Source organism: Adiantum capillus-veneris, chromosome 30 (assembly GCF_014529385.1).
Source record: "Adiantum capillus-veneris isolate H3 chromosome 30, ASM1452938v2, whole genome shotgun sequence".
In the NCBI taxonomy this organism is placed as follows: domain Eukaryota; kingdom Viridiplantae; phylum Streptophyta; class Polypodiopsida; order Polypodiales; family Pteridaceae; genus Adiantum; species Adiantum capillus-veneris.
Window position 1 is genome coordinate 67355790 of NC_140960.1, and position 25468 is coordinate 67381257.

The window sequence follows — 25468 nt, forward strand, 5'->3', positions numbered from 1 at the left end:
GCCTATTTTTGTTGCGGCTCCTCCCTAATGTGCTGCCACTACTTTTCTTTTCATCTCTTCCCTTCATGCTCTTTTTTCCTCATTATCGGAGATTTCACTACTATGTCGTTCTGGCGAGCTCTCAAAAGACTCTTTATCAGACTTGTATGTTCTCTTGGTAGATCTTGTGGCTCGAGGGGAAGGTTGTACTGACACTATCCAAGTGTTCTGATTTGGGGCAGGCGGCAAGCTGTCGACCATGCCGATAGCATGGTAGGCAATCCTTGTTAGAACCTCTGGTGCTCCTAGATATGTTATTTTTTCTTCTTTCTTTGTCCCCTTTAGTGTGGACAACACGTACTGTGCATGGTCAATTGGTTGGCTAGTTGTTGATTTGAGAACTTGTGTAAATGTTGTGGCAACTGCATGATTGGGTGTAGTGTACTTTGGCGGTCTCTTGGCGAGGAAGTGAAAGTGCTGGTGGTACAGTCTTGCAGGTTCTTCCACGTGTTTCTAGATGAGGTCGACAAATGCCGTAGTGACATTTTTCTTGGTGAAGGTTCCTACCGTCTTTCTATCTCTTGCCCTCATTGTCATTCCTTCTGTTGGCAGTCTGAGAGCTTCTGCCACTATCTCTTTTGTTATCACCACTTCAACTTTGTTCCCTTGCTGGTCAGAGATTTGAGTGATTCCATCTTTTTTGATCGTGGATAAGAGCTCATAAGCTTTTTGGAACTCCACTCCACATGGCTTTTGTTCATAAAAAAATTTGAGCCTTAGCCTTCGGTTGGCTTCTTTGGTCTCGGAATTTGCGACAACATCATATACTTCTTCTGGTAGAAGTTAAAACTCTACCTGATGTCCATCTTCGCTTTTAAATCTACCTGTGAACATTGTGGTGTTGTTCTCTTCCAACTGTTCTCTTGACAAATAGGTAGCTTTGGCAGTTTTGACTGAACTGGGGTCCAGTTGATATGGTGGTAGCTCTTGCAGCTTCTCCTTTTGCGAGAGCTTCTTCTTGGCCTTCTATGCAACTTGCATGGCTCCTGTTAAGTGAATAGAGTATCAAAGTTAGCAATTTTGGTAGATTTTTCACTAAAATTTCCTCCAGTCTAAAATGCTGATAAATTGAGTCCAATTTGCTTCAAATCAATTTTTGAACATGCATAGATGCATAAAAACATGTAAAGACCAAAATCATGAAGTCAAAGCAAAAAATTGCAACAAAAGTAAATAATCATAATTATTTACAGCTGATTAATTTTTTCAACTTTTTGCAAGTTTGACATTATAGGCTTGAAGTATATACCAAATACATCCTCTGAGTGAAATATGGGCTCATTTGGGTGCACAGGATGAAAATGGTGCCAGATTTAGGCTTTAGGTCTTTGAAACGGTAGATGTAAAGGAATTTTGATATTTTGAGCTCCAAATTTGTTCAAACTTGGCTTGTGGACTTAGAACATCATGTACTTTGGATCTATGATGGCAAAGTTGCAAATTTCCCCCACTTTGGCCAAAAAGTAAATAATCGTGATTATTAACTTTTTTCATCAAAATAAAGTTTTTTTGTACAACTTAGTTCTAGGCATGGTGTAGATCCTGTGTATATGATATGAGGTGTTTTGGATCAAAAAATGTGGCTCATAACTCAGAATTTGGCTTGCAAGGACTTCTTTGCGTTTTTTGGTAATTTTTCAAGTTATAGTTGATCATTTTGGCTCATACTTGAAATTTGGCATGTAATAGGTGTGTACAAGTGATAGGTGAGGTGATGATAGAATTTTTAAGCCAAATAGTGCAAAAGTAAATAATCTCGATTATTTACAGGAGTCAATGTTTTCTTGCAAAACTTGAAAATTTTGACCTAAACACATTCTATACACCTAAAACAAGTCCTAAATTGAATTGGGTCAGTTTGGTCTTGACCGCAACACTTTGTGCTTTGTCGACTCTCAAATCACCGATTTTTGTGACTACATGGCCTTTAGGATTTGTTAGTTCCTTTTGAGGCTATGGACTTGTCCGCAATATAGTCGTGAAGCAACTCCTCCAATTTTGGCCCATTTGGAGTCAATTTGACCTCGTATATCGAATTTGACGCTTTGTAGCGAGTCGTTTCTGCTTTTTGAGGGCTTGGCTTGATTGATTTTATGAAACCAATCATATACATTGTGTATAGACCTCGTATGCAAGCTGTCTGTGGAATCAAAATGCAATTCTGGCATTTGTCAAAAACCTAGTTTTTCTACTTGGGACCCCCTCGACCGTTGCCGAATGGTAAACTGTTGACATAGAAGTGTTCTATTATGCTGGGGCATGCTATAGTTCAAGTCTGATCCGATTGGTTGAGCTGACAGGCAGCTATGGTCGATTTTTGGTCGTAAGTCTTCGTGCACTGCTCGGATTCTAGGGTTTTTTCCAGGGGTTTAGACTAGCTACCGGCCCTACAAATGGATCATTGATAAGTATAGAACTTACCCCTCATGTCTCGTGTGAGACGGTGCTGAAAACAGGTGACTGTGGACTTCGAAAAATACGTACGAAGAGGGTAGAAAGGCTCTCTCTCCAAAGGCAACACGTGAAAATGAGGTGATTTTAGCCTACCTTGGGTATCTATACTTGGACTTCCCGAACCATTTTTCCCCAAATTCCCCTGTTAGTCCTACTAGGCTGTGAAATCTATGTTAAACTCAAAAATTTCCCCAATCGGATTCATGTAGCTCATTCTGCAAGAATTCTGCAAAAGTAGGTCCGGCCGTCCAATTTAGGCTTCCCGCTTTCATCTTCTGATTTTATTGAAATTTTTTGTGCTTGTCCGTCTTGTCTTTTTTATCACCACCGTGTCTTCAGTTTTTCCATATGAGCTCCTTTGCTATTTATTATTAAATTTTGACCTATTTATTGAAAAAATCAAAGAAAATAACAAAATGCGCTAAAAAAGCAAAGTGAAAATCCAATAATTAAGAAAATCCATTGAAAGACACAGCTTTATTGTTTTTTGTTGGATCTCTTCATTTTTAAGTCTCAATATCAAGAAAAATGATGAAAAATAACAAAAAAGGACTATATTTTGATGCTTTTCTGATGTTTTATAGTATTATAGTATTTACACTCATCGGAAAGATATTATTAGTTAAATTCCATGTTAATGATTTATAAGAGGCATTATTAGGTAATTTGGTAAAAAATCACACGTTAACGTCAACTTTTTCCTCCCTCTTCAAATATGCCCTTAATTACTTAGTGGCCTTCCACCCCTCCTAGATGGCGTACTCCGGGACGACTTGTGCATGGGTTGAACTATCGTGTCTATGCATAGCCTTGGTTGGCTCTACCATGCTTTGAAGGTCATTGCAGGTCAAACCAATATGCTATGCAAGAGTTGGGTCTTGAGTAATTAACTCAAGGATTTCTGATGTCGAGGCTTTCTAATGTTGTCTTCCAAAGAGCAAATCTTGTAGCTTGTGTGCTCTTTGCTTGATTGTGCCATCACGATGCTTTAGCACACTGATTGCCTGAGCTGTTGGTATCACTTTTGACTGTTGTCGAGCTTTTACTCGCCATTGATACCTTGGTTTGCTTGGTGTAGAATGGTGTGGTTGAGTGTGCCGAGGCTTAACTCTCCATTGCTTGATCGATTTTGCAGTTTGCCAAAAAGATAAGTGCTCCTTTTTCTTCCACATCCATTTTGTGTTAGGTTCCTTTCTCGGGGATGCTCGCCTCTGTATTTTGACCCTTGGAACCGTCTTTAGTATTGTCGATGATGTTTTGGGCACCCAGATTTGAGTCGGCTAGTCCTTAAGCTATGCTTTCGGTACCCAAATTTGCCTGACTCCTTGCATGCTACTTGTAGCATTTGCTTATTGATAGGATGGAGAAGATTGATTACTTCGTGGTTTGCTTTGCTGGTAACTTCCTTTCCATTCCTCCTTGCTTGGTGCAATTGGAACAATGAGTTGTTCGCCTTTAGGTGATAGCTTGAGCTGATTCGTATCCCAATCTGGTATTGCCTTGTATGTCTGCATCCATGAGATTCCAAGAATCATAGTCTCATTCATGTGTTTCATCTAGTAAGCATACAAACTGATGAGGGCATGGAACAGATCAAATCTCTTTGTTATCCATTTCGTGTTTCAATTTTCTCAAAATTTTTGTGACTAGCCCCGTTATCCCCACCTTCTCTAGGGTTTTCTGTAGATCATTCCATAAATATGGTCTGAGTTTTAATAATTCTCCCAAAGTAAGAGTGCATTGGATAAGTGTAGACATGATTGAATGGATGCGTTCTACTTCTAGGGTCTGTTCCGCTCTTTTTACATGAGTGGTCTTACACACTATGGATTCATCTTCGTTATCTCCCAAGTAAAAGGTAATATTTTCAAGGTCAATGGTTTAGACATTCCTGAAGCTTCAGATCCGCAATCCCCATATAAGGATTGTACATCTATGTCCATTTCAGGAGGTAGGTTGTATAACCAAACTTCCTCTATAGGAGCTGAATTAGAGGTTGTATAACCAAACTTCCTCCTCTACGAATGGAATTCTGTCTAAGGCATCTTCGTTGTCCGGCACTATAAGTTCTGGCTCTTTTGGTTCAATGTGGGGTTCTACCACCACTTTGGATTTTTCTTGATTGTCTCTTATCACAAGCTCCTCAGGTTTTGCCATACTTTCGAGCTTGGGTTTTTGTTTTTCCAGCATCTCTTGCGTGATTCTGACCAAATTTTGATATGCTTCAAGCTTAGCTGCTTCCATGTCTGGAGAAGGATAGTTTTTCCATTTGTTTTTCATGTTTTGGCTTGCTTTAAGTCCTGCTTGGTAGGCTTCCAAGGCTACATTAATAGGCTCAAAAATTTTATCAACCAAAATTGATCCTTCGGATTTCACGGTTGTTTCTTTGATTTTGCTTCCAGTTTCTTTCACCTTTTCCTGGAATAGTTTCTTTCACCTTTTCTTGGAATAGCTTCTTTGCTTTCTCCTTGATTTCAACCCTTTGTTTCTATTTTCTCATCTCATACCTTTTGATTTTGCTTCTTTTGGTCTTTTGAGAGATAATTTTTGTATTTTTTTAATCATTAGAGGAGTAATGTTTCTTTTTCTCAGCCTGGGCTCTAGTGATTACCTTGATTGGAACAATCAGTTCACTCTCAGATGAGGTACTAGGTATCACTTGGACTACGTTCCCACTACTGTTTTATCCTTGTTTAAAGGATTTTTAGGACAATCTTCGAGAAGTGTCCTTCCTTTTTGCAACATCGTATGCAATAAGCTTCAACTGGCTTGAGGTATTTGTCAGGCTCTGGGAATTCATTTTTCCAATAATCATTTGCACCACAGTTATGACAGTTTGAGTTCTTGGAGTAATCATGGGTCTTACCATAGGAGGTCTAACACCTTGATTAGCCACATAATACATTGGTGCAAGCTCTTATGGGGCATAAGTCACAGGTTCTTCCATTGGTGGTGGATGTGAATTATACCAATCTCCTTCTACCATTATTGTAGATGGACTAGGCTCAGCATAGGGAGTAACAGGCACTAGTGCTTGTTCATCTATGACTCCCTCTGGATGCATGTACTTTACAGGCACTGCATTATGTCCTAGATACGAAGGTTGTTGACCCAACATGGATTGAGGTCTTTCCATACCCATAGGTGGTCTTTGAGCTAGTGCCATATTAGGCTGGTATCTGTATATGAGGTTGTCCTTGTGGCCTCATGGGCACATACTAAACATTCCCATCATACTTTGGTCGATAGTAGCATTCATTGGTCTCATGGTTAGTCCATTTACCCTCGATTTCACACCATTTCTACGGTCTAATTGGTTTTCCATGTTGAGGTATCCCTTGCCTTGGTCCCCTCATAGGTGCTTTTTGCATATTATTCATCATGTCATTCATCCTTTTGAGCATGTCTTCTATGACTGAAATTGGTGTTGCAACAGTCGTCCCCACTTGTGCTGGTTTAGTGGATGTTGTTTTCTCACTTTGGTTATCCTTAGGAACGTCTTCTTCGTTGAAAATATCACAATTTTCTCCTAAGTCAATAGCATCTGACACACACATTTCTAGGGTTGTATGCTTCTTGCTATAGAGTATAGCATGAAGTTCTTTGTTTAGCAGTCCCTCTAGAAACAATGATACTAATCGTTCTTCTGTAGGTATCTCTAGCCCTAGGCATCTGGCAATGTATTGTTTCATTCGAGTTGCACAATCCCTAACATACTCACCATGTTTTTGTTTAAAGCTGTAGATTTGAGCTACCGTATTGTGTTTGATCTCCATTTTGGAACAAGCAGCTACAAATCCTTGAGCTAATGTGTTCAAGTCCATGATTGACATTGGTGGAATGTTTTGGAACCATGTCAATGCTTTTCCTTCTAAGGTTATTCCAAACCCTCGAATTGAGTATGGAAATCAAATATGCGTTTTGCTCTTAGCACTTGCTTAAAGCTTGATAAGTGGTCGTATGGATCCCCTGATCCATTGTATTTTCTGACCCATTTCTGAAAATCAGCTGGTCTGACACGTCTATTTGGTTCAACTCTCGATCTCCTGGCAGTTGGTTCTGTTCCGAGTCCTTCAAACCAATCTATTGGAAATATTGACTCATGTAGCTCTGGACTGGCCTTAGTGTGACCCAATTTTCTTCGTGATGAGGTGGTTCTTGGTTTCTTAACAGTACTCTTAGAAGATCTCTCACGGTGTTCATCTCTTGGAATAGTTTCTGGTCCTTGTCCCAATATCCAATCTCTTATGGAATATCCTTGATATTTGGTTTATTCTACCTCCTCAGGAGTCATCATAACAAAGTTGTTGTTATAACAATCCCTAAACAAGTAGGTTGGTAGATTTGTTGATCCCTTATCCTTGATCTTGAAGATATGGATGATCTTCATGGGTGTTAGTTGTCCTAATTTGGCATGCGAAGTCCACAGAAGATCTTTTACATTTCTATCCTCCCAACAATAGACTCCGATCCTAGGATTATCTGTACTAAGCCGTTTCAAAGGCTTCAAATCAACTTGATCGTATCCCTCGAATTCTAAAGTTGGTGGTCCTTCTCTTACGGCCATATATAGAATTATGGTACTTACTTCTAACCCCATTTGTCTATCACGTGAGGGTTTTCGACTTGTAAATACTAAGTTTTGTTTCAATCTATGTATATTTTTCCTTGTTTGTTTGCCCTAATTTCCTCTTCGAACTCGATACCATGGTCATCAATGCGAATAGCGTACTCTTCGTTAGGATCCAGGTAAACCTGAGCTCCATGGCGATTAGTCTTATAAAATGAGAGTATATGCATGTAACGCATTGTTGTTCGGGTTTCTGAGAGAGTCGAATAGGAAGACATTTCAGACGTTGAATCTGAAAAGTGTCTGAGACTTCTTCAAGAATAGTGTGCAAGGAATTGCCTTGATTCACGCTTTCTTCAGTGGATACTCTACTGGAGGTTTCTCCAAGTATGCCCTGATTTCCTAGTACACGACCAGATCTAAGGTTCATATAGACTTGCGAAGCCCTGGATAGAGTACTTACCTTTGGATTGACTTGTTGTCAATTTCTTCCAAAAAACTTGACTTGATTGCAATTTTTATCAAGCTGCCGATTCCTCATATGCAACCTGATTCCTGTATCAATTTGACCAAGTTAGCTATTCTTTCACAAAGACTGTGTAATTTTTGCTAACTATTGTGATTGTTCTATGTGTATCACTTCAATTCAAGCTAATTTAGTCAGCAGTTGAGATTTTCATACTTGACTTTGGCAAAAATCAAAGGATTAATCTGCAACCTGGAAACTGAGTGAACATGTACCAATTTGGATCCGATTGAACCCAAAATTCCCGGTGGCTTTGTATTACGCTGGCCTAACATTGTACAAGTTCAAAAGTAAAAAATGGTATCTCTCTGCAGCAGTAGTAAATAATCGTGATTATTTACTTTTGTCAGTTTTTTGTATTTTTTTGGCTTGAATTTCCAAGTATACAACTTGTTAAGGTCCTTGGACAAGTTTCAACAAGTTTGGATAAAATCTGTTCAAGTTTATCAACTGTTTCATGTCCGCAGACTCTGATTTCAAGAATCTGGCTTAAATCTCACTTTTGTGATCCAAATTTCACCAAAATTGATTTCTGTGATCTACTTGATATGCTTGACCTTGTAGTATGCTCAAATGTGCAAGATTGTCAATTTTTGAAGCAGATGTAAATAATTATGATTATTTACTCTAGCTATTTTTTTGCAAGTTTTTATCCCAATCTTGACACAGATCACTTCAACTTAAGGTCTCTAGCCAAGTTTCATCAAGTTTGGACTATTTTTTGTCAAATGGTCATTAGTTTTTTGTTCGCAGACTGACTTTGCAAATTTGGTCACAATTTTCAATCCAATTATCCAAATCTTACCAAATTTGGTTTGTGGGCTTATTACAACATGGTAAAACTAGTGGTATGCTAACTTAGTCAAAAAAGTTGAAAAATGAAACAGATGTAAATAATCGCGATTATTTATAATTGGCAACTTTTTGCATCTTTTTGGTCAAGTGAGCATGTACACGTGTCTATCACATCAATATAAGCCTATGAATCAATTTTCATTGAGTTTGGATAAATTTTTTTTCAATTTACATTCAAGTTTTAGAAAGTGATACAAACTTTAGTTTTTTTGCAGTTTTTTCCCAGTTTGGTGATTCGGATCCTTTGTGCCTTTACAAAAGTTGTTTGTACACATGCAATGAGTCACTGGTATCAACCTTGGTCAATTTTGAGCTGAAAGTAAATAATCACGATTATTTACTTCAGGCTTAAAATGAACATTTTTTGCACTTTTTCAATGGACAGTCTTTTCATGAGTTATTTTAAGCTTATGAATCAAGTCAAAACTTAATTTGGCCTAAAATGTCAAGAAAAAGTAAATAATCTGAGTTTTTGCAAACTCTTGAAATTTTTACCTTAAAGTGTCCTTGAGCTTACCCACTGGTTCATACAACTTTTAAGCATACTCTCCAGTCGGATTGAGTGGTTTGGAGTCTTTTCGTGCTATTTCTATCCGTAGACCTGAAATTCTGCAACTTCAAATAACAACTCAAAATGATTCTTTCGGAGAGAGCAATGTTCTGAAATCCATCTCGGATCCTACTTACCCTACTCCTAGATTCTCATGCAATGGGGTTGTGGAAAGTGTCCACAAACACTCGTTTTCTTGTTTTTTATGGTTTCTTGAGCATTGATCTTAAGATTTGTCTCATCTATCAATCATTCTCAAAATCCTAATCTAATTCTATAATCCTACAATTCTAAAGGCACTCGACAAGTACGATTACTTCCAAGCTACCTCTACACATCAAAAGACGACAATTTTAAGCTATGCGGTTTTTAAAAAGAAAGTTTTTACTCTAGGGATCCTAGAGGAAGTTAAAGGATAAATTCATAAGACGATCGTGTTTTTTTCTAGTTTAGGTCTCTTCGATCCCCAACAGCGGTGCCAAATGTGGAACGGGTGTCTAACCTCACTCCTATTTTATTGCAGATTTAGCGAGAACCACGATTAAATTGTCAATCCATGGAACGAAGCTGACTTGACTAGTACATAGAGGCTACAAGAGGTTGTCAATATCTTGAAAAACAACAAACAACTTGCATCTAACTCAAGCTACACTCAAGTGACTGAAATCACCAAAAGCCAATCGCTCATCGGCAAACAAATCACATCCATTACAACATCAAATGACATCCAAACGTAACAAAACTTCTAGGACATGTTATATAAGACTAAGCACACATGCTTATGGTTCAAAAGAGGCCATAGGAAATCCTATGCCGCATGGAAGAGGTCGTCCAAGCTGAAGAAATTCAAAGAGGGAGGGAAGAGCATCTCTTTCCTTACCTATGATGGCACCTTCGGTGCTACAGACAAAGTTTTGGCCTTTATCCAGCAATTCGATGCGGCGTTTGGAGATGAGGGCTTCACGGAGTCCTCTAAGCTACGCCATGTAGCTATGCACTTTCAAAAGTCCGCCAGACAATGGTGGTCTAGCCTACGAGCCAACGGTGAAGCTCCACGAACATGGAAGGCTTTAAGAGCTTCCATTATGAAGCAGTTTTTGGCCACCGATGCCAAAGACAAAGTACTCACCGAATGGCGAAGCTTAAAGCTCTCTCCCAATGAATCCATCCACAAATATGTAGACAAGTTTTGGGACCTACAACTCAAAGCCACTGTCTTCAAAAAGTTGGATTTTGGAGAGCAAAAGCAACAATTTTGTGCGGGCTTAACCGAAGAAATGGCGGAGTATGTCAACTCCCAAAGGCCACGTACCATATCGGCGGTAATACACCATACTATGGTGGCCTCGCGAATCAATTTCCAAACGGGGGGTAAAAGAAATAATAAGCCCCGGAAACAAAGGTTCCAATGAGCCTAAGGGGAAGGACAATGTCCAAAAGTCTCCTAAGGGCAATTCCAACAAAGCTAAAGAGAAGGGAGTTTACAAAGGAAAGAATAAACTCTCTCCTGAAGAGCTTGAGCGTTATCGTAAAGATAACCGGTGTTTCAAGTGCGGCGAACAAGGGCATGCGTACCGCGCTTGTCCCCAAAAGAACAACCGCCAAGATCCTCCTAGAGCTTCTTTGGTTGAAATCCAAGAGGAGGAGATTCACCAAACTCACCACAAAGGATCTCCTCTATGCCATGCTTGGGGAAAGGTAAGAGAACATGATGCTTTTATTCTCTTTGACCCTGGTTCTACTCACAATTTCATATCTATGGAGTTAGCCACCAAGCTAGGCATACAATCCTACGAGATGGGAGATATCCTACCCGCAGACAGTGCCTTCAAGGGGCAAGAAGCTTCAGTCACTCCCTTAATCGGGAAATTGAGGCTTCATGTCCAAGGCTATGTGGACAAAGAGGATTTCTTTATCTCTCCTCTCAAGCATGAGGATGTAATCCTAGGGGCACCATGGTTTGACCGTCTGGCTGCCCATGTTAAATTTCCTGAAAGGAGAATCTCCTTTAAGTTCAGGGAAAGGACATGTATATAGATGCTAGGGAGATGGGTAACACCATCCCCATTGTACATACACCAGCTTTCAACAAGTCAATAAAGAGCTCTATTTCCGTGTACATGATTTTTGTTAAAGATTCTCAAAATGAACCTAATGCTTTAGCAAAAGAAATAAAAGCAACCAAAAGGAATTAGAGTTATCAATTTTCTCAAGGGGTTTCAAGATGTCTTTATTGACGACATCCCTTGTGAGCTACCTCCTAAACGAGGTAATGACGACCATGCAATTGAACTTCTTCAGGAAGTTCACCGCCTAACATGAGTTAATTGAGAAGGGCATGGTTAGGCCTAGCTCATTCCATTTTGCTCACCTGTGCTATTAGTGCAAAAGAAAGACGGCACATTCGTATGTGTGTCGACTATAGAGCACTAAATAGGATCACTATCAAGAATAGGTTTCCGTTCCACGGGTAGAAGACCTATTTGATAAGCTACAAGGATCGACCTACTTCAGTAGGATGACCAAGTGGCTATCATCAATAAGGATAGTTGATCAAGACATTGTAAAGACCGCATTTCGTACTACATTTGGTCTTTACGAATACATTGTCATGCCTTTTGGCTTGACTAATGCACCAGCCACATTTAACCGCTTGATGGAGAAGCTGTTCAGACCTCATCGAACCTTCACTGGAGTGTTCTTTGATGATATTATCATCTACTCTAATTCATTAGAGGAACATAAGCAACACCTCCAGGTAATATTTCAAGTTTTAAGAGAGAATAAACTTTATGTTAATCGAAAGAAAGTGAATTTTTCTTGCAAGAGATTCAATATTTAGGTCACATTATCTCTCAAGATGGAATCCAAATGGATCATCCAAGTTAGAGGTAATAAAAGGATGGCCTAAACCAAGGAATCTTCATGAACTAAGAAGCTTTATAGGTATGTGTGCATACTATAGATGCTTCATAGAAAAGTTCTCACAAATTGCGGGACCATTACATGACCTAACAAAGAAAATGTTAGGATACGTGGTCTGCTAAGGAGAACAATGCTTTCGAAAAGCTTAAAGAAAAGCTTATCTCTCAACCTGTGCTTACACTACCGGATCTCTCAAACCATTTGAGGTCCAATGTGATGCTTGTGGTGATTGCCTTGGGCTGTTTTGCTCCAAGAAGGGCACGCCATAGGCTATGAGAGTCGAAGACTCGACCCTGTTGAGCAAGCTCTAGGCATATACGAAAAGAACTCCTTGCAGTTCTACATGCCTTAGACTCATGGAAGCACTATTTATTGGGGACTCCTTTTTTCTGCGAACGGATCACCAAAGTCTTAGTACTTCATGACGCAGACCAAGCTCTCCGACAAACAAATGAGGTGGGCAAATTTCCTTTCGCAATTTCATTTTCATATTGCTCACATTGCTGGCAAGCATAATCAAGTAGCCGATGCACTCTCAAGACGAGAGTGAATGCGGTTTCCATAGCAACTCACAATGATCTATCTTTAATGATAGATGAGTATGCTATTGATCCCGATTTTAGAGATGTGATTTCAGCCCTTGCATTAGGGAAGAAAGAAGAACCATTTACTTTACAAGATGGTTATCTTCTCTATGGCAATAGACTATGCGTTACTAACTCACTACGTGAGAAAGTAATGTATGAATCTCATGCTCCCCCATACGGGGCATAGAGGGATTCAGTCTACCCTAAAGGGAATTGAAACATATTTCTATTGGCCTACCATGAAAGTGAACATACATGAGTATGTTTCCAAATGTGTGGTATGTCAAAAGACAAAATTTGATAGAGGGAAGCAACTTGGATTGCTTCAACCCTTGCCAATCCCTAATTCACCATGGGAGAGCATATCCATGGATTTTATCTTTGGATTGCCTAAGTCTATCCATGGGAATACGGGAATATGGACGATAGTAGACAGGTTCAGTAAACAAGCTCATTTTATACTTGTCAAAAAGACTATCAAAGCCCATCAAATGGCAACCCTCTTCATTTCGCAAATTTTCAAGTACCATGGCTTGCCAATGTCCATAGTGTCGGATAGAGATCCTAGAATGACCAGTAATTTCTGGAAGGGTCTCTTGAGAATTTAGGAACAAGGCTAAACTTCTCTTCGGCCTATCATCCACAAACTGATGGCCAAAGTGAAATAGCTAACCTAACTATTCTCGATCTACTAAAAGCCTATGTAACGGAAGTAGATCAAAGATCCCAATGGGAGAAGTACTTACCCTAGTAGAGTATGCTTACAATAACACTGTACATACTTCTACAGGAAAAGCACCTTTCGAGGTAATTGAGGGAAGATCAAAAAGTCCCTTGCTACTTAAGGTACATGGGAAGATCTTCGCTGCAGATGAGTATAGCCGAGACCTACAAGAATCTTTCCAAAGATTAAGGATGCTATCTCTATCTCAACAAAGGCAAAAGGCTGCTGCTGACAAGCACAGAGAGCCCAAGCCTTTAAAGAAAACGATTGGGTCTTGTAAAGTTTCCCAAGGCTCGCTTAAGGCACACGACGGGCAAGAATCCTACGGGCCACCAAAAGTACTATGCTAAACTAGCAAAAAGGTACTATGGTCCCTTCCAGATTCTTAGGCCAATCAATGAGATGGCCTATCAACTTAAGTTGCCCAATCATTGGCTCATACACAATGCTTTTCATGTGAGCCTCTTAAAGCCTTACAAAGGAGAGCCACCTCAAGAACCAACTATTGAAGACCCGCCGGAGATCGAGGACCACGAGGAGGTGCTGCAGCCCGAGTCCATTCTCCGACATGAAGACAAGGTATTAAGAGGCGGTAAGACTATCCGACGATATCTTATTAAGTTTAAGAATTATCCTTTTGAAGATGCTAGATGGATGCAAGGCATACAATTAAGGATAACCTAAACCTTGTCAATGCTTACAATGTTTCCCAAGAGTAAGCAAATGTACAAAATGTTAAAAAATGAACAAATTTTTTTTTTGTCTTATAAGACTCTCTTTTTCTTTATTTGTGCACAAAAATAAAGTAGTATGCATGCTTAGATCAAGTTTGTGGAGACGACGTCTCCCAAACACCAAGTAGAGCTTGTCACTCTACTATGGAAGACTGATAGGACTAATGTGCAGACATGCTTGCGGCAGCCTCAGGCTCTCAAGCGCCAAATGGACTAGTCATCCATTATGGAATGATGTCGTAGGGTAACATAGGGATCCTCTACCCGCTAAGAAAAGGACTCATGTATATGCTTTATCTTCTCTACACCATAGTTGAGGACGACTATGATTTCAAGAGAGAGGTAATGTCATAATAATCAATATCTAATTCTCCTAAATGATTTTCTCATATTAAACTGATCATTTAATGTGGGGAAGTGCCAAGGGAGAAAAAGCTAGAATATTGGTTAAGTTAGCAGACGGCCACAGTAGGGATCCAAAGGAGGGAAAATAGGGATCCAAAGGGGGGGCCATCTGCAAAAGAGCCATGGTAAACAACGGGCTAAAAAGACCCTAAGGTTCAGCCCATTAAGACTTCCAAAATGCTAAGGTTCCAAAATTCAAAGGTTGTGTCCAAAGGTCAACCTTAGGGAAAATTGGATGCTTAGTGTGTGTGCCCAAAAAGTCTTTCTGCATCCCTACAAGGGAGGGGGCGAGCCCCAAAGCTAGGGGATGAGAGAGAAAACCACACACACACACACAAGCTCCCTTTACACAAAGGGAATGAGGGACACATGTCAGCTCCCTAGGCCAGATGCCCACAAGGTATGCCCAATTCCTATTGGAAGACCCTTGAAGTGGACCAATGAGAATTAGGCTAGAGTAAATCTAGTTTAATTAATTTAAAAACATTTAATAAAAGAAACCAATAAGAATTAAGTGTCCTAGAAGACTATTGGGCAGTCTCCCAAGGGGTCCAATGAGCATTCAGGAGCCCCATGGCTTGCCTGATTCCTATTGGCCAGGAGGCAAAGGGGTCCAATGAGAGTTTAGTTTAATTATTTAATTATCTAAAGCTCTCACAAAAGGGGAAAGGGGGACACATGTCAGAAGGCTATCACTTATGCTGCTTAATTCCTATTGGCTTGACCTGGGGAGGTCCAATGAGGAAAAAGCCAGCCTAACTTAGCAGCTAGGGCTCGCCCAAGAGAGAGGGGGGGCTGATTTTTGCTTGGCATTCACTCTCACATTCTCACACTGGACCATGTGTGAAGGGAAAATACTCTATCTCCTCCCAAGCTTTAATGGAGAGCTCATCACCTACTCCAAGCTTGTGAGATAGAAGCCTACATCAACACTCTCTTGGCATGTGGATGCAAATCCAACCAAGAGCCAAGCTTCAATGCATGCTCATCTTCTCTACCAAGCTAATTACTAAGCTAAGCTATGCTAATATGAGTGATTATGTGAGGAGATGTACTTCTTTCTCGTAAGATACTTCTTTTTCCTCTCAATCTACTCTCATACCCTGCTAGCTCTCACCATCTTCGAAGGTGTGTGAGGTCTTGGGTCTGAGAACGGGGATAATTCAAGTTGTGTTTGATTAAGTGTTTTGCTTGGTGTATGAAGCTTCCATCTTCATTGCACTAGCTAGTCTTGAAGGAACACAAAGAATTGTATTGTACAATGTCTCTCTTGATGGGAGAAACCATAATACAAAACCTTTTGGAGGGGGGACCGGCTCCATGCAAATCCGGTCCTCAACTGTTGTCAATAGTTTAATTGCTCTCTCTTTTGAAAGTATTGTCGATGCTATCTAACTAGGTGTTATGCTTTTTGTTGCTCTCTCCACCCAAGCACTCTTGTAATTCTCATTAGGAATCAACTCTAATGAAATGCTCACTATGTTCATGCTAATTTCCGCTACACATAAGATTTTAGGCCATTAAATGTTACATTTTGTGATCACTTCCTTCATGTTTTCTTCTTCTTCTAAGATTGGGCAATTGATGCCGTGTCTCTTTCTTCATGAATATAATTCTGTTTTTGGAGCATCGATCGTGTGAGTACGTTTACTGGTACCACAAGTGTACTTTGTGATGGCTCCTTGGTAACCTCAATCAAGTTTAATGGCATGATCTTTGGTGTATCTGGAGTATTTGGACATTGGGCAATCAAATGATCTATGCCACATCCATTATACATGAGTATTGCATTGTAGACATGCTTGCTTGATTGGTTTGCATTAGTGTGGCATTCTTTTTTAGCCTAATCGGACACTTGGCCACACGATGTGGACCTCCACACTCATAGCATTGAAGAGGTTGTCTCTTGGCAATGTAATTGATATTTTGGCCTCTTGCAGCAAGAGCAGCTACTTGATATACAAGTTTGACTTGTCCCCAATAGTCCTCCATGTAGTATTGTGGACTTTCTTCAAACACATCAATCCCATAGGCAATATTATGGTCTATATCTTCTTCACAACCTTTCATACAAGCAATAGATGATTCACAATCCACTTGATTCACAGAAGTGATTCTTGGATGTGGTGGTTGCGGTCCTAGCACTGGAGGTGGTAAGGGTGTTATTTGAACAACATTTTGGGCCCTAGGGACCATGTGTTGTGACATTTTTTCAAGAGGTGGGGCCGACATCAATGCAGCCACTCGATGTGTGTCTGTCCATGCTAAAGTTGGTCTATTGTCCATTGCGCGCTTAAATACTATGCAATCTTTAGCTTGATGACCATACCTCCCACAGGCATTGCAATTCCCATTGAATTTTACTCTAAAAGTAGGGCATTCACTGGTACTATGCGGACCATAGCATACTGAGCACCATTGTTGCCCCCTTCTTGGATACATATGATTGTTTTGTGGTGCACGATTGTCTCTAAGACTCTCTTGAATGGACTTGGTGAGATCTGCTAAAGTCATCTCAGATATCTTTGGCTCCTTAGCAATAGGCTTTAGGGTCATTGGTTAATGCCCCGATGCTTGCAAGCTAGTAGATTTAGGCTCAACAAACACTCTTTCTCCTTGAATCATTAAATTATCCTCCAATTGGATCGCATTGGTGGTGAATGCTTCCCAATTGGTGATACCTCTAATGACTAGGCCATTGTAGATATCCTCGTGTTGTAATCTCCTAATGAATCTATCAAGCAATTGGTTATTATTGAAGCGCTCAATTGGATTACAACGAGAATTCAAATGCTTCAAGCAACTAATAAAGTCTCTCACCGACTCTCCTTCCTCTTGTTGGGCTTTCTGGAGCTGAGATGCTAGACCCCAAAGCACTCCCTCTTGTATGTATTCTTTCAAGAACAGTCTTCTAAGAGTAGGGTAAATCATTTTTTCTTCCACCCTTAGGGTTCTATACCAATCCCCATCCTTTCCACTTAAGGTTAGGCTTAAAGCATTACTCTTATGCAGGTCATTGTGTTCTCCTAAAGAAGTGCATATTTGTTCAAACACTTCAATATTCTTTCTCACATCCCTGTCTCCACTAAATTTTTGTGTGAGCTTGGCTATTTGTACTGCCTTACTTCTAGGATCTCTATCAGGCATGTTACGCATATTCTCAGCAATAGATCGATCGATGGTTTGAGCAAATGCTGCCAAATCTCCTAAATAAGCAGGTTTAGTGGCCACAAGTGTATGTTGTAATGGAAATGGCCTATGAACTTTGAGAGTAGCGGAATTAGGAAAGTAGGTAAAACACTTTTAAGAGATTACTTTGTGAGCATAGCGGGTAAACTTAATTGATGGTAGCAACATAAACATGGTACTTAGTTAACTTGGCATGAACAATACTTTTGCAAGAGAGAGAGTTTAGAGAACATGACAATAGTTGAGGATTGGATTCATATGGAGCCGGTCCCCCCCCCAATAGGCATTTGCATTATAGTTTCTCCCATCAAGAGAGACTTGGTACAAGACAATCTTTGTGTTCCTTGTGACCTTGGTGATGCAATGAAGATGGAAAGCTTCATGCATCACAAACATAACATAACATAAACTTGAAGAAAGCATTAACTATCCCAAGCCTCAATCCCAAGGCCTCAAACACCTTCGAAGGTGGAGAGAGCTAGTGGGGAATGAGGATAGGGAAGAGAAAGAAGAAACATTCCATAGGAGAAAGAAGTAGTTCCTCACTTATCATTACTTTTCTTGCTAGCATACATAATAGCATAGTAATGGAGATGGAGAAGATGGCAAGCTTAAGCATTGAAGCATGACTCTTGGTTGGATTTGCATTCCATAGCCAAGAGTGTTGTTGTAGGCTTTCACTCTCACAAGCTTGGAGAAGGAGGTGGTGTTCCTCAACTTTCACCAAGTGAGAATGGTGTCTCCAATGAGTGTGTGTGTGTGTGTGTGTGTGTGTGTGTGTGTGTGTGTGTGTGTGTGTGATGGTGTATATCCCCCTAGCACCCCCCTTTCTTGCTTTGGGCGAAAATTCTACTTGCTACAAGCTCATTGGACCCCTCTCCCCTTAGCCAATCACATCCAGCATGCAGTCAAGCATATGGGTAGTCTTTTGACAAGTGTCCTCCTTACCCCTTAGAGAGAGAGAGAGCTTGAAAATATCTAGATATTTGTTAGGTGGAAGTAAAAGCTCATTGGACCCCTCTATAGCCCAACCAATAGCATTCAAGCACCCATGTGGTTAAGCTTAGTGAGAGTCTGACATGTGTCCCATGTGCTCTTTTAGATCTCCCATAACTTTGAGATTTTTATGCATAGGAAGTTTGTCAAGCAACTTCCTCATTAAGTGAGTAGGTTCTCTTTTTTACTCAAGCATCTTACCCCCCATGCATAGGAAGCTTCTCAAGCAACTTCCTCATTAAATGTGACAAGTACCTCAAGTACCTTAGTCATCAAGCATGACAAGCACCTTAGGTGGAGTTCCCACCTCAAGCACAACCCTAGCTTGCCTAAGTTTAGATCAGGTTCCCACCTCAAGCACAGCCCTAGCTTGCCTAAGGTTCTCACCTCAAGCACAACCCTAGCTTGCTTAAGGTCAAAAGGACTTTTAACACTAACCATTGGAGGTCTTTAATGAAGCTAACCCTAAGGTCTTATAAGCTTCATTAGTTAACCTTGCTCTTTGGCATACCATCCCTCATTTGGGCCCCTTTACCATTGGCCCCGTGTTGAGATAGATCCGTAAGCACATGTCTATATTCTAACCCTTGTTCCCGTTTATTATCCCATATTAAATGATCAGTTTCATATGAGAAAATCATTTGGGTTGGTTAGATATTAGATATTTGATGACATACGTAGATACAAAGTATTTTTTTTATATGTACATAGATACAAAGTAATGGAGGCTAAGATATGTTGTAAAGATTAATTGTTCTTTAAAGATGGACTGGATGCTTCATGGGCGCTCGAGTGGGCTACTTGCAGAAGCTTTTGCTATACGATGAATCACATGTGCATGTAGTTATGTATATATAGCTCATACACAAGCTTTCTCAAGAAAGAAAATAGGATTATAATGGTGGTCTTTTGTCAATTATAGGTCTTCAACGTTGTGGGAAAAGTTGCAAGCTCAGATGGATCAATTACTTGCAGCCGGACTTGAAGCGAGGCAAGTTCTCACCTGAAGAGAAGCTCATCATTGTCAACCTTCAAAAGGATTCGACTCATTGAAGGAGTTTCCATATGTAATAGTGTTGGTTGTCTGGCCTTGCCTGTATCCAAGAATCTCATAAGACCCGTTGAAGGAATCTAATCCCTCAGTTTTGTTTCTCCGATTGGATGATGCTATGGATGACATTGCAGACCATCTGTTGTCGCTCCTCTAGACTTGTGGTGCCAAAAGTAGATTCTACAACTTCTAACCAACCTATATGGTATGTGTAACCCGTGTACAGTTCAGTCAAGGTTTCAGTTTCTAGGTCATATTCCCAATTTTCCTTGAGAAATAACCCTTCTAGGCCCGGCGTACTAGAGGTTTTCCTCGAGGTGGAAGCATTGTTGTTCCCCGTAGTTTGACCCACATTGCCTACTAACTCAGGAGCACTTGATTGCTCAATTTCTATGCTTGTTGTACCAGGGGTCTTTCCCTTCATGGCTCGGTGTTGTTCTAGGAAACTCTCCATTTTCCTCTCCCTAGCCGCCTGCATATAGCGCTCAACTTCTTGCACCTCCGCAAGACTCCTACCATTGGGTAGTAGAACTTTGGGGGGTGATTGCTTTGTAGAGTCTTCCATGAAAGTAGGGGGCAGGATATCGATGTGGACACTCTTGGGGAGTATAGGCTCCCCCTGAGATACCAAAGACGAATCTACCTCTCCCTCACCTTCGTTAACTTCACTAGTCGTAGGTTCAGAGCAAGTAGCTCTACTAAAGGTTTCTATAAAGCGACTAAACACACTAGATCCAGGATGTGGGGCCTAGACAGGTATGTTTTGTTTGCTTGCTCACGGTTTGGTGTAGGATGCCCTTCCATAATATCATAGTCAGATAAAGAGTCACTAGCCACTATGTTTGGGTCTTGGGTTGTACTACCTTGGGTCCCCGCCGAGGGCCCGGAACCTAAGGTAGGGGGGTATTGAGAACCCATGTAAGTCGAAGTGCTTGCTAGTTGCTCAGCCTCTAGCACACGACCAGAGCGCAGATGCATGTGCCTTTGGCACCCTACAAGCATCGGCGAATACCCTCGAAGATAACCGCTTGATTTTTAGGACGTTTGCACCCCATTTTCACTCGTTTTTTGATGTTTTTTACGATCAATTTTTGGATTAGAGTGTGTGATAGCTCAAAACGAGCGTATCACTCAGGGGGTTGTGGTGTGCTTTACAACACAGCATTCGGTTACTTGAAGATTCGATGGTCCTCAAAAGGGTCGATTTTTACTTAGGCGTGAGGCCAAAATAAGTAAGTTCAAAGGGTGACTGAGGCTTGAACCTGGGCTTGGGCTTGGGGAATATTCTCGATCTCGGTCCTTCCTTTTATTTATTTTTTTTATTTTTTTGGGATAAGGTATATTGACAACACTCTATTTTGACAAGTTTAAACATTATACGCGTATGATGTCTAAAATGAGAAAATGGGCTTTTAAGCATTTGGATATGAAGTAGATACCTTGGACATACCATTATGTGAGTTTTCTCTAGGTTTGGACTCCATTTCTATAGGTGAGGCCAAATCTTGCTAGGAGACTCTAAGTATGCATTTTTGTTCCATCAGGTGGCTTCAAATTGCATGAAACTTGGTGTATGAGATGTAATGAGCATTTGGGAAGAGCTGGTATGGTCAAGTGAAAGCAGTCGACTATGGCTAGGCACATAGCTGTTTATGGACCACAACTTGGCCACAAGCTTGTCCTTATGTTTGAGGATAGCATCTATGCACTTTTTGACTCTTTTGTGAAACAACATTCTGAAATAGCTAGTGCATTCAGTTTACATCCATGAACTCTAATGGGAGAGCAAGTGAAAACGAAGACTACTAAAACTGCTAATGGTGAACAAATTTTCCTTCTCAATCATGACTAACGTCAATTCTATTAGGTTTGCATTGCTATTGAAAGCACACAAGGCATTGGAATGAAGACCACACCAGAAATAGTCTGATGGTCCCTCTAGTGTAGTTGATATAATACGTGCAATGCCTACACAAAGCAACCTACACATGGCACTCAAGCAAGCAAAGGATATCAATCAAGTTCAAGAGCTACCTATGCATTATGATGGATATGTGGCATTTGAGTTACCATCTTTTAATCCATTTGTGTGTGAACTTATGACAATTGCAACATGTGAATTTACCATGGAGATTAGATTTTTGCATGGAAGATGCTTAATAATGTGGTTCAAGAGCAAGGATATGATAAGCCTCAATTCAATTGTCACACTTTGGAGGTCCTAAGATGATTATGCCTACCAGGGAAAGATCGTGTGTTTATGGAGCGACATATTGTCAAGTGGGTTCGCCTTCATCCCAAGAAGAGCACAATATCTTTTTCCACAAATGGAGAAATGCACTATCAGAGAACCAAGAAAAAATTTGCAACGGGGAGCTATGTCATTATTGGAGAACTGGACATGTTGTTGATAGAGAGGTTTCTTGTTTGGAAACATGGCTAGCGTGGTGGGATGTCAGAGTTTCACATTGGGGAGGAAGATTTATAATGAAAAATGAGTCTATTTTTGTCCCAAACACCACCTTGTCTGAAACTAAGCATGCTAGCATGCGGGTAGCCTTTAATTACAAAGATAAAGTTAGTCTATATGAGATTGCTGAGGTAGATATGGCAATGGCCGTGCTTTTCAGAGCATTAAGTACAATGCCTACCTTGAAGGTGCAAAGACAAGCAATGGCCCTAGTATGCAAGACCTTGCATAAAGATTCTTAAATCAATCGTTTACTACCTCGGCTACCAAAAAATTTGGTTAATATCACTCATTCCTCGATGATAGAAATAGGTTTGCAAAGTCTAGAGATGAATAGAGCAAATATAAGGGAGAAAAGTGTGAAGAAGAAGAGGCCAATATTTGTGGATGCAGGTGTGGTATTGGCTAAGGACAACCATAGATCTGCATATGGGTCGAATCCAGGGGGGTGTAGAGGGTTATGTTTTGTTTTTCAATACAAGAAACATGCACACATGGAAGATTCATGACATGGTGGTGGGACCATCCGAACTTGCACCAGGAGTTTGGGGGGTCGATGAGGTTATGTTTCATTTTTCAATACAAGAAACATGCACACATGGAAGATTCATGACATGGTTATGGGACCACCCGAACCTGCACCAGGAGTTCGGGGAGTCAATGAGGGCACAAACCTACAACAATATGAGGCAAAACAGCTTGAAGCTAATGGATTTGTGCTTCTTTGACATGGAACTAGAGGTGCAAATTTGAATGGGGGCATTAGAGTAGCAAATAGATTTCCTAGTGTCTTTTGGCTGAAATATAGAGATGGAAAGATTGTTAAGTGGCAATCAAAGCTAAAAAAAGAATTTTGAGACTAGAGTTGATTTAGGTAGATGCATGACAAATAGAACTAATTAAAGAGGTTATTATTGTGTGCAATGAAACACATGTTTTCTATGTTAGCATAGAGGGATCAAGGGAAAAGGGAGTTACATACTCTGTGACTTTGTCTAATTTGCCAATATGTACCTGTGAAGACTTTCAAAAGAGAGAGTCCAAGAGGGTAACATGTGTGTCATGCAAGCATATCTACTATGTGTTTCTCCAAATTTTAGGTCTTGAATCTCAAGCCCATGAGTTCATGCACCAAACGGCCTCAACCAAGGTGGAGCTCTTTCAAGCCTTGGGTGGAGCGCGGCCAAATGTACATCAGTAGTTCAAGTTTCTCATGTTGTGATAGTTTTGCATTGTAGGGTATTTTGTCATCAAGTATTGTTGAGATACGAGATGGCCTAAAGTGTTTATCTCTGTGAGCACAAGTTTTTGGAGTTCGTTTTATTACGAAGCTCTTGGATTTAGTGTTGATACTCTCATTGCTATCATCATTTTGCATATGTGTTTGTGACTATGTTTCAATGTGTGTGTGTGTGTGTGTGTGTGAACGCATTAAAGTATGAGTATGGTTCTTTTGTTTTAGATTATCTAGTGTGTTAGTTGCTACACTATCCTCTACAGCGTAACTATTGAGCTCTTGATTGTTATTGCTCTCATTGCTAGCATCATTTTGCATGTGCATATGTGACTATGTATCTTTGTTAGCTTGAATGCCACCCATTTTTCTTGGATTAGAGGTGTTAAGACCCCCTTCAATCCAATCCTAAGGAATGAAATCAATATTTTTCTTGGATTATATTAAATCCCGCTCTCATCTAGTCTTGTATTTTTGTTGCGTAGATCCTCATTCATTGTTTGTACCCACCCCAAATGAAGCTCGCGATGATTGAGGCTTTCATTTCTTCTTGTTATGCATCCAAATTTTATGATAGAATAACACTTGAAACTTGTTTTCTTTCTTTTGGTTTCCTTCCCTTATCCCTAATGTTGTAACAAAGCAACAAATCTGCTAAATCTCATTTGTGTAAGATTTTACTATCTTGGAATGTTTTTTATTTGACTTTTATACTCCTTTTGTAGTCCATAAAAGTTCTAACAAATCCTCATTTTTCCAATGATACATTCCCAAGATCTTGTCATCAGTCTTCAATCTTCCAAATGTGAAAAGATATATCCCTCTATGTTTGTCCTCAAATATTTACATTGTTGGGGATCTTTCATTTTAAGAAATCTAATGTCCTTAGGGTCCATGTAATAATTCCCTTGTTTTTTAGTCAAAAATTGTGGCTCAACATCTATTTCATGGTTATTAATCCTTGCCACATATTTGTCTTCAAGATCTATGTAAATCTAAGCTCCAACCTCATTCTTCATATAATGAATCATGCCACTTAGGTATCTCACGATAGTTTTAACTCTTGAATGAGTAGAGTGAGAAACCACATATGAGATGGTATCGGAGTAAGTGTTTGTTACTTCTTCAAAGAGTGAAAATTTTATCTCCTTGATTAAGACTCTCTTCACGTCCTAAACTAGAGATTAACTTGGCTCAAATTATTACCAAATCTCGAGCTATCTATAACACTTTTTCAATTCCAATATGCTCCAAAGAAGGAATCCCAATCCTTGATCGAGTACTTCCGAGCGGACAAGAAGCCATGTAGCAAAGTTACTCTGAGCGGACAAGATCTCAGTAGTTACTCTATAGAGGATAGTGTCGCAAAGTAACCATGTTGCATCTCAAATAGTCTCAAACAAAAGAACCATACTCTTACTTAAATTTTTTAGCCAAGAGAGTCACATTGAAATAGCACTTTATTCCAAGACTTGAAATTAATAGGACCAGCACTTGCAGTTCACAATCACAAAAAGATCAAGTGTAGACTTGAGGAAAGTCGGACCCACAGATCTCTATAAAATGGGTTTAGAAGTACACCAAAAATGGAGATCCTTGACCATTAGTGATTTTCAAGCAAGTGTTGTGTGTTGAGAGAGAGTATATGATTTTCATGCACAATACGAGGGTTTTGGGATGACCCTTCAAGACAAAGCTTTAACTTGGTTTCAGACCCTAGAAACCGAGAGTGTTGTAACAGAACTTAAGATATTGCAAGAATATTTGTCTTTTTCTAAGACTAGAATTAAGCATAACAACATTGTAGGTTATATCTATAGCTTCAAATAGAAACAAGGAGAAACCACTAGAGATTGTGCTAGCTGTATGAAACAATATGTTGTTAGTTTTCATGAACTTGAGAAGCTAGAGGAGGAAAGGCTAGTCTCCTTATTTTTGGAAGGGCTCTACAACAAGAAACTACATGCTATCTTGTATAGCATGCAGCATACAACTCTAGAATCGTGCATATTAAATTCCATTGACCTAGAGGATAAGTGTGACTTAGTGATCAATGGTGAGTATGAGCTCAATAATGACTTAAAGAGTGATAGAACATTAGCTCCATTGCCTACTTAGGTGAGACTAGGAGTTTCACATCAACCACTATAGCAGATTAT